The 13,948-nt window shown below is 39.0% G+C and overlaps 1 protein-coding gene across 5 annotated transcripts in view; it reads right to left on the reverse strand.

Moving 5' to 3' along the window:
• Window positions 1–13,948, reverse strand: part of Orc4 (origin recognition complex, subunit 4) — a 72,913-nt gene that overhangs the window by 31,921 nt on the left and 27,044 nt on the right. The gene's annotated exons all lie outside the window — the stretch shown is intronic.

The following is a 13,948-nucleotide window of genomic DNA, read 5'->3' on the forward strand; positions in this document are numbered from 1 at the left end:
TGTGTTTTGGGAAAATAACTTCTAAAGAAAACTGTATTCTGTTATCTCCAAATGTCTACCCTCCTCGGGTCTTAATTATGGATCTCAAAATACCCTCTAATTCTGATCCAGCCCCTCTCACTATGGTCTGGGGTCAATGCTGCTCCCACGAGGCTACAGAAGACACATCTCAGTTCCGAGCCAGACAAAACGGTCCTGAATTGCAACTCCTGCCTCTCTTGGCAGGGCCCACACAAAGAACTGCTGGGAGATTTGCTTGTCAGTGTCAGTCTCCAACTCATGCTAAAACACCTTCCATTCTACGATTCAGCCCCACTCAGATGCAATCTGACGTCAGTCTTCATGAGTAGAGACTGCCAGGAGACACACCCTTCTGTGTACCTGGGGCAAGCTTGCCAACTTCTCAAATACTAACACAGTCTCAAATACTGAAACAGCAAATACTGGAACAGCCCTGAATCTTGGTCTCAGTCCTTTCTGGTGTGGCTACAGATCAAGCCTGGAACTCAGGATATTAAAGGGAGGCAGACACCTCAAAACTCCAACAGCCAGGTTACATAAGCTAGGCCCTCCAGCAGATGAAAAGCAGCTGTAGCCCTTCTCAGTGCAGCCTGAGCGTAACACTAAGAAACCTCTGGGACACATGCACATCCATCACCACTGAGACAGGCCTAAGACCTGAAGATCTTCCTTGACTCACTTCCAGCTTCACTCGGCTACCGGCTAAGGCACTACTGCCTGACCAGGGGCTCATCTGTGATCTAGCAGGAGCCTTTCCAGGGTCCCTCAGAAAGTCAGGTCTGCAAATCATAAAGGGACTGCGTTCTGCACATACCTGCATCTCAGTTCTAGCCATATGGACCAAGGTCTTGCAGACACTCCAGCCCACCCGGGTACTACATTATGGTTCTCTGGAGGTTATGGAAAAAAGACATGAAAGAAGAACTCTACCACAGACCCAGTGGAAGACACATGATCTGGCTCCAAATATAACTGACAATGATCTTGAAGAAATCCCACCAGTATGAGATCCTCACAAGAAAAGACGTTAACCTACCAAAACCAGCCTGTGAACATGAGAAGTGCTTGGTCCTTCAAACATACAGACACCAATAAAAGGCTGTAATGAAAGAACAGAATCAGACAAGTATGACAGATCTAAGGAAACAAAGTTCCAAGAACTAACTCCAAAGAAATGGAGATCTTTCCATTTAACCCAGGTATTCCCCTTCTGGGTATTTTCCCAGAAGAATTAAACACATCATACCACAGTGATATACATGCACCATGTTTATAGCAGCACAAGTTCTCATAGCTAAATCTTGGAAACAACCCAAAGGCCCATCAACTGAGGAATGGATAAAAAAGATGTGGTATGTTTATACAATGGTGTATTACTCAGCTATAAACAAAGATAAACTCGAGGCTTTTTTTTGTTGTTGTTTGTTTGTTTTCTGGTACCAGGAACCGAACTCACAACCTTGCGCTTGCCAGGCAGGTGCTGTGCCGCTGAGCTAAATCCCCAGCCCCTAACTTGAGGCGTTTATATGTAAATGGATGCAACTACAGACTACATTTGTAAGTGAAATAAATTGGACCCACATGTGTAAATATGATATTGCCTCCCTAGTGCAGTATAAGACTCTGAAAGAGTAAATAAAATCCAAAACACATAATAGATATTATAAAAAGGAAAGAAATTGCTCAAAAGAAGTAACACCTGGGATGAGGGAAAAGAGAAAAAGAAAAATACGGAAGGGAATATATATGTATATGTGTGTGTAGGATAGCTGGGATAACTGTACTACTGATGTCTGATGTCTAATGGTTTATTGAAAGGAACAGTTAATGCTTAATTTTTTTGAGCAATTTTGCGTGCTTATATCTGGTAATCTGAACAACTAATTTGAAGACAACAATATGCAATATAACAACCACTGATGAATTCCTACCATCTTGTCTAGTGAAACACTGTATTATTTTTACTGGACTTTTTTGTTTTTTATTTTTAATTCTCTTTCACAGTTTGATCAATCTTGCATTTTTACATCTGGTAATCTGAGCAACTTCATTGACGATAATAGTATGTAATATACTGACCACTATTAATTCCTTTCATTTTGTTCTGAAACCCTGTCTCATTTTTATTGTTTTTGCTTTGTTATTATTATTATCTTTAAAATAAAGAAGAAATGGAGATCTTCATATTGTCTGAAAAGAATTAAAAATAGTCATCTGTATAACCCAAGAAATCCAGTGCATGAACTCAGCATGCTTAAGGTCCTGAGTTCAATGCCTAGCAATGAAAACATGTATAAAACAAGAAATCATAACAAAAGAAAAAGGAGTAATCTGTAGAGGTAAAGGAAAACACAGACAATCCAATGAAATTAGGAAAACAATATATAAACAAACAAGATGTTTAAGTAAGAATTTGAAAACATAAGAATCAAGAATTAATTCTCGAATTGAAGAACACAGTAACAGACTAAATAATCCAATATTGTGTTTTCATTGCAGTCTACGTTATAAAGAAAAATGAACCAAGCAGAGGGACAAAAAGAGCAAAGAAAGCATGCGACACTATCAAGCATATAAATACTGAATGACAGCGATATGCTTCAAGAAATGAATTGTTAGGCAATTTCCTCATTTTACTGAAATAAGTACAGCTGCACAAGCCTGAATAGTACAGCCTATGCACCCAGGTCAGTAGCAGTAAACCTATGGTGTGCACGCCGTAGATGGCTGTTTGTTATCAATGAAAGCTCTAAAATTTGTTATCACTGACATAGATTACAAGGTATAGAACTATTGTTCCTACACTGCAAACCTGTACATAATGTTACTGTATTGTATATTATAGTCAATTTTAACACAATGCAAGTATTTATATATCAAAACAGGAGATATTAGTAAAATTAGTAAGGGAGAAGAATTTGTACCTTTATTATAATCTTATAGGACAACAGTTAAATATGCAGTACATCATGACTGAAATGTTATATACTGAATGAATGTATATTAATTAGAGGAATTCCAGAAAGAAAAGTTGGAGAGAAAAACTGATAGCTTATTCAAACAAACACTATCTGAAGATGTCCCAAATTTTGGCAGGGCTGTGCACAACCAATTCCACAAAGATAAAAGGGCCTTAAGAAGGATCCACTAAAAGAAGACTACAAAGTCACCTCATGTTCTTACTGCCACACACCAGGAGAGAATTTTAAAAGCAACAAGTAGGAAGAGAATTCCCACAAGGGTACCAGGAGACTTTTCAACAGGCACAGTGCAAGTAAGGAGGGAGGGCAATGATATATTTAAAGCACAAGTGTGTGGGGCGGGGACAGGAAGGAGAGGGAAGGAAGTGACAGGGAGGGAAGCATGAATAGGAAACAGAAAGAGAAAGAGAGACAGACAGAGTGTGTCAGAGACAGAGCTATTTATAGAATACTTCACCTGGCAGTTACCTACCCTACTGAAAAGAATAGAAAAAGACATCCCCAGGCAAACAAAAACTGAGCAACTCACCACTAGATTCAGCTAAAAGGAATGCCAACAGAACGTTTTCACATTGAAACAAAAGACATTAATTGCAAGGACTGACTAAAAAATACAGTGACTGATTATATTTTAAATATTATAGTAAAAGGTACATTGCCATTAATCTCCTTTAAAATATTACCCCTCACTTTAAACACACTTATCACACACTTCTTGCCACTTTTTGAAGCAGGATGGGAAGTCCTTTTTTTTGGTGACTGTCTTTATGAGGCATGCAGTGAATGCTGCCGCTAACTGACATGGAAGGGAAAGGCAGACTCTTAAAAACACCTCATTTTATTCCACTGATTGCACCTTGCAACTTATGGCTCCTTCCTTATGTCAAAATGACCATGAAAGATACAAATTTTAAATCAATTTGTGATCAAGACAGCCATGTCAACACACCTAAAGACACTTGCAGAACAGGACTTCTAAGAATTGCTTCAAAAAGTGCTAAGAATGATAGGATAACTGTGTTCAAAACAAGGGAAAGTATTTGAAGGGAGCTTAAAGGCTTAAGCTTAAGTATCATATCTGTGAGTTCAAAGTTTTGCATTTCAATGCCTGTAATCCAGCTACCTGAGAGACTGAGGCAGGAGGACTGCAAGTTGAGGTTAACTTGGGCAACTTAACAAGGCCTTGTCTCAAAAACATAAGGACCGGGGACATAGCTCAGTCCAAGATTGGCCCTGGGTTCAATCCTTCAGTACAGCAAAATAAGCCAATAAAAAAAAGTTAAAATGACCAACCTGCAATAAAGCAGTACTAAATTTTTACGTAACAATGTTTTTGAGTATAAATACATTCTCCAATCAAAACAGACAGGCTAAATGAATAAGAACTGCAAGGCCCAAGTATGTGTTGTCTAAAAGAGACTCATTCAATCTGTAATGACACATACACATTTAAAGTAAAATGAGAAAGATATTCCATGTAATCGGAAATGAAAATAAAGCAGAGGTAGTTAAATTTTTCAAACACAACTGCAAAAAGAGTCAGAGAAGGTCACCACACTGAATTAACTCCACAAGAGGATATAACAATACAATGGCCCGTGAGTTACAACTGGGCTGACAAAGGAACAGCTTGGGGTACTACTAGACTTTTAGGTTTAACTTAAGACCAAAGTCTTGAGTTAGGACCCTAATGCCAGCCTTCGCCAGCAGTTGTACACAGAGTCGTAATGTCAGAAACACATATGTAAGCATCAGTCTGAGCCCAGATGCACGTTTGTGGATGTGATTTCAGTCAGTGCTTTATATAATTGCTATGATTACTGCTATCAAAATGGCCCCAACAAAGCTAGAAAACAAGCTAAGTAAGGGGAGGGGAGGGGAAGAGGGAGAGTGGAGGGGAGGGAACAGAGGGGAGAGAAGGGAAAGAAAGCAATCACAGTGAGTAGCATTCACGTGACCAGCTCACTAATAGGGATAGCAGGTCAAAATCTACCATCTCACCAGGAGTAATGGCTCACGTCTGTAATCCCAGCACTTGGGAGGATGAGAAAGTGAGTTCAAGACTAGCCTGGGCTACAAAGTGAGCTCAAGGTAGGCCTGAACTGCATAGCAAGACCCTGTCTCAAAAAGAGCAAGAAACTCAAACCAAAACAAAAAAAAAAAAAGAACACACCCCACCATCTCAACAATCTTACAGAGAAAAGATCTGTATAAGGATGCCAGGGCTGCTAAAGGTGTTATTCAATGAGTACGTCATGATCAACAGCATTAGATGAGGTAGAAAGGCTATTATTAGTGTGGATAAATGGAAGGCAGATGGCAGGTTATAACCTATGAGTCTTAATTTGTGAAAATGCTAGGACTATAACTGCAGATCTTGTAAAGGACAATCCATCAACTAGTGATAATAGTGAAACATTTCATGCCAATAAGGGGTGGTTTCATAATTTTAAAGTGAGAACTTGTGAACATAGCATAACTAGGCATGGTGAAGCAGCCAGTGCTGATAAAAGGACTGCTGAAAATTACCTCACACCACTTGGAAACGATGACACAGAGAAATGGCTTTGGCGCTCATCAAGTTTTCACCTGTGATGAAACTGGCCTTTTCTGGAAGAAAATGCCCAGGAGAACGTACATTACCCTGGGAGAGAAAAAAGTGCCAGGCCACAAGCCTACGAAGGAGAGGCGAAGCTTGCTGCTATGTGCCAATGTGAGTGGTGACCTCAGGATGAAGCCTCTCTTGGCTTATCACTCTGAGACCCCTAGAGTGCTCAGAAACATAAAGTCATGGTGAACAGGCTAGCGGCCATGTAGAGATCTAAGGCAAACGCTGGGTAACAAGAGTACTTACTCTAGAGTGGAACAGGGGGACTTTCTGTCCTACTGTTAAGAAATAGTATCTAGGCGGCAAAGGTGCTCCTCATCATGGACAATGCTACTCCTCAACCACAAGATTTGGAAGAGGAATTGGCTGGCAAATTCCCATGGCTCTCTGTGGAGTTCTTCCCACCTAATACAAATCCTCTACTGCAGCCTATAGACCAGCAAGTTACAGCTAACTTTAAGAAGCTATACACAGAGAAACTGTTCCTGAAGTGCCTCCAGATGGTCTCAGATATATACTGAGCCCTTAAGAGTTCTGGAAGGAAAATCCTTTCCTGTGTGGGGTAGCCAAGCCTGGGCCAATGTCTCCCTCAGGACACTGAGATCTGCCTGGAAAAAAGTATGGCCTAAAATTCTACAGGAGAGCGACTCTGAAGGCTGGGTAGAGGAGCCTGAGCCTTCAATTGGCCCTGTGTTGATGACACTGTCACTATAGCAGAGTCCACAGGCTTGCAGGTGGACACTGGTGACATTGAGGAGCTAGTGCAGGAGCACTCGGAGGAACGGCCCACAGAGGAACTTCAGCAACTTCTGGCTGAGCCACAGAGAAGGGCAGCCGAGGAGCTTTCTGAAGAAGAGGGGGAGCATCCATCAACAATCAGCGCAGCAGAGTTCTTCCTCAGAGATAAAGGAATTCCTGACAAAAAGGACAGAGCTACAAACATCTGTAGAGACCCACCCAGACAGAGAAAAAGCCAAACACTGTGTTCACTTGCTTAATGACAATGTCATTTCATACTCCAGAACAGTGTCAAGACAAGACAAAAGCAGACAACCTTAGACTAGTCCTTGGTTCTGAAAGTGTTGAGACCTAGTGAGCCAGAAGCAGATCCTACTGGACTATAGACTCTCCCAAGGAGAGAAAGAACCCCAGAGAACTACATTCCTGATATCCTTATGGAAAGGAACTCTTCTCGTACTTCATCCTCCCTTTCCGCAAGCCAAAGCTGTCAATTTGAATGGTAAGTTGAAACTTGTTTTCGGTAAACTAGGCACATTTTATAACTTTTTGGTGAATACCCTACCAAAATTATTGGTATCTGGTAAATTATGCACATTATACAACCCTTTTTCATTATGAAAAGGTCAGTTAAGGGGTGCTTTTGGAGATTTGTAATGCATTATGGGTATGTCCATAATTTCTTATAGGAAAAAGTCTTGACCTACAAAAAGTCTTGAGTTACAACCAGCCCTTGAGAATGAACTGAGTTCATAAGTCAAGGGTCGACTGCATATGTGTCCAATATTGAATAACTTAAGTATATAAATACAAAAAGTTCTGAGAGGACAGACAGATACCAGTAGAATAAGGAGAAGCCATTACTCCATATTCAACAATAGATAGAACCACAAAAAAAGTGTAAGAAAATACTTGTCTTCAACTATACATGCAACACAAATGCTCCCAGAAGATATATTCAGACCATTCCATCCAAATGGCCATAATACTCATTCTTTTTATGTACAAAAATAAATTAATGTAATTAAACAATATGCTCCTGAACAACGAATAAGTGAAAAAAGAAAAGTCAAAAGAAGAAAATACATCTTGACAAATGAAACTGAAACACAATATACAATCATACCTCCTCACTCTGCTTTGAAAGTTGTTGAATTTGATAATTGGGTCCATTTTGACATAAAAATTTTGTCCTAGTAGTACTACCCGTTTGTGTGGTATTCCACTGGCAGGCTAGAATTTGTCAGTGTTGAGGCTCTCTGGACTAGCTAACCTTCCCAGGCAAAATAATTTGTTACTCATTGTTTTTGGTAGTCTTGAAACCAATTAACAATGAATAATGAGGTACTACTGTGCTAGAATTTATGGGAAGCCGCAAAAGCAGTTAAAAGTGAGAGGTTTTCAGCATTAAATGCCTACATTAAAAAAGAAGTAGTTTCAAATAAAGAGCCCAATGTTACACTCTAATGATAAAAGCAAAAATAAATGAAATATATACAGTGAATATGAAATCAACAAAACTAAATCATTTTTGAACAAATGAAGTTGACAAACCTTCAGCTAACCTAAGAAAAAGACTCAAAACCAGAAACAGAAGCAGAGACATTATAACTGATAGTACAGAAATACAACGAATTCTGAGTTCCTATGACTAAATGTAAACAACTAATCTAGAAAATATAAATTCTTAGACTCATACAACTTATAAAAACTAAGTAACAAAGTAACAGAAAGTTTAAAAAGACTAATTACAGCTAAGTAAACTGCACCAATAACAAAAAACTTCACATCAAATAGACTTATGGCCTAATAGTTTTATAACTGAATTTTTGTCAGGATTTAAAGAATTAATACCAAGCCTTCTCTAGTGCTTTCCAAAGACTTGAAAAGAAATATTTCTATATATTAAACTTTCAGTCACTGGGACAAAATGCTTGACACATACAACTTAAAGGGCTTAGGTGCTTCGGATTTCAGGGATTTCCGTCCATGGTGGGTTAGCTCCACAGCGGAAACTCGGTCTTGAAAGGATGTGCTGGAGCAAAGCTGCTTCCTTCCTAGAAGCAGAGAGAGCAAGGCAGGAGCCAGAAGAAATACACACCCTTTAAAGATACAGCTGAAGGGACCCATTCAACTAGGACACACTTCCTAACACCCATTCAGCTAATGAACTCATCCATAAATGGACTGATGAGCTTAAAACCCTCAAGATTCAATCAGTTCTCTAAGTTTTACCTCTGAACATTGCTGCATTGGGGATGAAGCCCTTAACGCAGGAGTCTCTGGGAAACACCTCATACTTAACTTTCAAATTTTTCTCTACCCTGACACAAAAGGCAGAAAATGATACTATAACTAAAGAAAATTACAAGTCAAAATTCTGCATGGACATACATACAAAAATTTTCTTTCTTTTTTTTTGGTTTTTCTCCGGTATCGGGAACCAAACTCACGACCTTTCGCTTGCCAGGCAGGCGCTTTGCCGCTGAGCTAAATCCCCAGCCCCCATACAAAAATTTTCAATACAATACCAGCAAATTGAACCACTGAATTCAATGATTCAAGATCATTCACTATGATCAATTAAGTTTGTCACTGAGATGCAGATTAGTCACACATGCTAATCTATAAATGTGATATATCATTCCTAAGAAAACAAACAAGCTACATGATCATCTTGATACAGAAAGTGCTTAAACAAAAACTTATTCTGTCATCATAAAAATTCTCAAATTAGGTAATGAAGGACTATAACCCAACACAAGACAATATGTAACAAGATCATAGCTAATAAAACACACAATGAAAACACATAAGAATGCTGTCACTACTTGTTATGGTTTGTGTCTGCATGTCTCCCCAAATCCTCATGCAGTCATAGCGTGGGCTTCTATTCTAGATTTTTGATTGATCCATAGTCCAATGCTGGGAACATGAGTGCTACACCTGCCCCGGGATGGGTAGTTTGCATACCATATAAAGGAGGGAAAGAGGCTTGCTTTTCCTTCTGCTCCTCCATTTTGCTCCTGTTGCTGTTTGCTATCTTCCAAAGCCGTGAACTGTTGCCCTGTGCCATGCGCCACTCTGCCTTGGAGCCAGCTGAGCAAGGACTGAATCCTCCACAGACTGTGAGCTAAATAAACATTTTCTTCCTTAATTCTGGGTGTCAGGTATTTTGTCTCAGCAACAAGAGAAAAGTAACCGAGACACTACTTCTACTCAACAAAGCAGTGGGAGTCCTAGCCTGAAGAATTAGGAAAGAAAGGAGAAAAAGTCATTTATATGCCAAAGAAGAAAGTTAAACTGTTACTGCTTACAGATGACATGATCTTACCTAGACAAAACAATACTCAGCCAAAAAAGTGTTAGAATGAATGAATACAGTAAAGTTGTGTCCCACAACATCAACAGCATCTCTACATATTAATAACAAATTATCTGAGAAATCAAGAAAACAATCTCATTTACAATGGTATAAAAACTGAATAAATTTAACCAGAGAAATAAAAGACTTGTAAAATGAAAACTGTAAAACATGAATGGCAGAAACCAAACACACAAACAGAAAAGGTACCCCATGTTTATGAATTGAAAGAAATCAGTATTTCTAAAATTTCCTGTTACTCAAGTGATTTATAAATTCAGCACAATGACTAAAATTCCAGTGGCATTTTCCATAGAAATAGGTAACCAATCCTAAATACATATGGCCCCACAAAGACATCAACCAGTCCAAATAATCTTGAGCAATGAGTACAATACAGGAGGCATCACACTGCCTCATGTTAAAATCTATCACAAAGCTCTCATAATCAAACAGTACGGGACTGGCACAAAATCAGATTTATAGACCAATAAAAGAGACCATAGAGCCAGAAATAAAAATGCATTCATGTGCAACTAAATTCAACAAAGTTGGCAAGAACACATAAGGAGGAAAGTACAGTCTTTTTAAATGGTGTTGGGAAAACTGAATACTCACATCTAAAAGAATGAATTTGGACTCTTACCTTACATTACGTATACAACAATCAACCCTCTGGGAGGCTAAGGTAGATGGATTCCAAGTGCAAGTCCAGACTTAACCAGACCTTGCCTCAAAATAAAATATTCAAAGGCAGTCAGGGAGGGCTGAGGATGTGGCTCAGTGTGAAGGCCTTGAGTTCAATTCCTAGTACCATTGAGGGGGGGGACGACAAAATGGAGTAAAGGTTTCAACCTAAGACCCGAAATTTTAAAAGTATTAGAAAACAAGCTTCATGACTGTCTTAGTTACTTTTCTCTTGTTGCTGAGACAAAATAACGAACACCCAGACTTAAAGGGAGGGAAGGTTTATTCAGTTCACAGTTTGTGGAGGTTTCAGTCCATAAATGGCTGGCTCCAAGCAGAGCAGCACATGGTAGAGGCCAAGTTCATGGCAGTGGAAGACAGCAAAAGCAACGAGAGGAGAGATATACATAGGACTTTTTCAGTCCCTTTTATTGTATGCAGACCATTCACCCTAGGGAGGGTATAGCACTCACATCCTTAATCCCAGCACTAGACCCATGAATCAATCACAAACTCTAGAAACCCACCCCCATGACTTCATGAGGCTTTTGGGGGACATCTAGACACCAACCATAACAATGACATTGGTCTTGTCAAAGTTTTGAATGTAACTGTTAAAACACAGGCAACAAAAGCAGAAAGAAATGGAATTCCATGCAGTTAAAATCTTCTGCAAACAAAGGAAACTACAGAGTGAATATCTAAAAAAAATAAAGAATTTCACAACTCAATAGAAAGAAAATAACCTTATTAAAAAGTGGTCAAATGGCCTAAAAGGACATTTGTCAATGTATAATAGGCAAGTGACCAAAAGTTAAATGAAAAAGTGCACAATATCATTAATACGAGAGAAACGCAAATGATAACCATGAGTGATAGATATCCATTAGGAAGCTTATTACCAAAAAAGGATGAAAGATGATAGATAATGATAAGGAGGTGGACAATGTTAATTAGTATAGCCAGGGCAGATCACAGAATCAAGGGCCTAATAAAGTTAAAAAGAGGACTACCACTACCAGAGGACTAGCAATACCACTCGAGTATATATAACCAAAGGACTGGAAATTAACATGTCAAAGATGTAACACCACTCTCATGTTCATTACAGCATTATTTACAATAACCAAGATACAAATCAATCTAAGTATGTGTCCATCACTGAGATGAATGGATAAAGAAGATGTGGCATACACACACTCTTATATGCTCAGCACACAAACACACAAAATGGACCACTGGTAATCTGTAACAACATGAATGTACCCAAAGACCCTATATTAAGAGAAATAAGCCAAATACAGAAAGAGAAACACCACATCCTTTAACTTCTATGTGAAATCTAAAATGTCAAACTCACAAAAGCAGTTAGGAAGTGGTTACCAAGAGACTGGGGGAAAAAGGGAGATGTTGGTGAAAGGGTACATAAGTTTGGACTTAAGAATAAATTTAAAGGACTTCCAGGAAGACAGCAGACAGGTGACCAGCAACAAGTTAGCCTCTCCGATATTTGGAATTCAGATACTGGAAGATACCAACTTAGGGAAGAGAAGATGGTGGGAGATAAATCCCCAGGACCCAGAAGTGATCAGAATATTTGAGTATGCAGAGAAATAGAGACAGACTGTGGTGCAAAAAGTAGAGGTAACTGGACTCACCCCCCACCCCCAACTCCAGGTTGGGGTGTGAGAACCTACCAAGACACAGCAAGTGTGGGCGAGCTCACAGGCCTCCAAGAAGTGCCCCAGCATAGCAGAGCAGTGGATGTTATGAACTGCAATGGCTGGTGATTGACTCTGGTCCTAGCAACACCTATGTTCCCTTGAAAGACAGCTTTTTTGTGGGGAGGGGCAGCTAAACACAGGCCTCAGAGCAGCCATGGATTGACTTCCTCTCAGGGCTACCACTGTTGGGGTTCCAAGGTGGCTGGGTGGGAAACAGCCAATGGGACATCCAGGCCAGAGTAGCTGATGGTCCAGGGAGGAAGTGCCTATGGCCCATGAGGAACATCTAGAGTGTTGCTAGCTGTGGCAGGAGGCTAGAATCAGCCTGAAGTTCTGTGGAGTTGAAAGCACCCAGTGCCCCACCTCAACCCTACTGCAGAATTACTATGGTTATAGAGTGCAGATCCGGGCTCTGACTTGGACACAAACACAAAGCTATAGACACCAGGAGATAACCAGAGACTTGAAGTCACAGAGAAATTTCTTTTTCTTTTTTAACTCATCTATTTTTGTTTTTCCATGACTGTAAACATTGTTCTTAGTTCTTCTGTTTCACTTTGCTCTAATTTTGGTGTTTTCCTTCTTTCTTTCTCTACTGTCTCATTCACTGGCTTCCCAAAGCTTAAGTAATCTTCATTTGCCCTTCAACCTTACTTCTAATCACTTTCTCTTCTTTTTATTTCTCTACATTATTCTCTGGTCTCTTTCAAATTCTCTCCCAAGCATTAACTCATTCTATTAAGAGAATTTTGTCTGTATATAATTTTCTGATTGGTTTTAGATTGATATATAACTTGAAACCGTGTACCTAAAATTAAAGGTGGCAAATTAAAGAGTTATCACATTTTGTCATTTTCTGGACTGTGCTTAATGCTTTTATTAATATAGATCATACCACTTTAGACAAGGTGACACAGTTTTGATCAGTAGTTTGTCCATGTAAACCAATACAGAGATAGTCTGGGGATCATAAACAATACCATAGTCCATATAAGAAACCTGGGTGCTAGGCCAAAGAGATATCAACCTTTAATCCCTAACAAATTGAGGAAGAAGGACCTTGGGATAGACTCACAAGTCAAAAGTGAGTGACCCTTAGAACACATCATTTCTTAAGCAGGTCTGGATACCAGTAATAAAGCTATCTACTATAAGCAATTTAAAAGCATCAACCCAGAAAATAAATTAAAAAAAAAAAATACAAAATGAGAAAACATGGAAGCAAGATGAAACCCCAGATCTGAGTTCAGAAAGGCAAATCCAGGGGGCACTGAGGTGGAAAAAAATCAAAAGCCACCTAGCTGATCTTTCTGAAATGGTAGCACACAAATAGCAAAGCATACGAATGAGGCTTTAGGAAAAAAAAATTAGAAATATGTACACAGTTTACTAAAGAAATGATAACCATAATTAAGAACATAGTGAATCTACAGTAGATACAGATAAAAAAAAAAAATAGAAGAGCTTTAGGAAAATGATGGAAACCATGAATGCCCAACACAGGGAAGAACTGGATTCCATAAGAGATTCAAACAAATATCCAGGAGATTAAAAATTATATTGAAAGCATATGCAGCAGAATCAATTCAAAGGCAGAATATCAGACCTAGAAGACCGGTTTATGGCTAGCAATCACCATGAAAGATCTCTTAAAAATAGCCAGGGACCATCAAAAAGCAATCCAACAGCTGCAGACCCATGTAAAGAATAATGTAAGATTAATTAGAATCAATGAAAAAAATCAGAAGAAACCACAAAAGATATTTTTTTTTAATTTTAAAGATAAAAGGAGGGAAACATTAACAGACATACAACATTTTACAAC

This window comes from Chinchilla lanigera, unplaced genomic scaffold (assembly GCF_000276665.1).
Source record: "Chinchilla lanigera isolate Chin_1 unplaced genomic scaffold, ChiLan1.0 scaffold00039, whole genome shotgun sequence".
In the NCBI taxonomy this organism is placed as follows: Eukaryota; Metazoa; Chordata; class Mammalia; order Rodentia; family Chinchillidae; genus Chinchilla; species Chinchilla lanigera.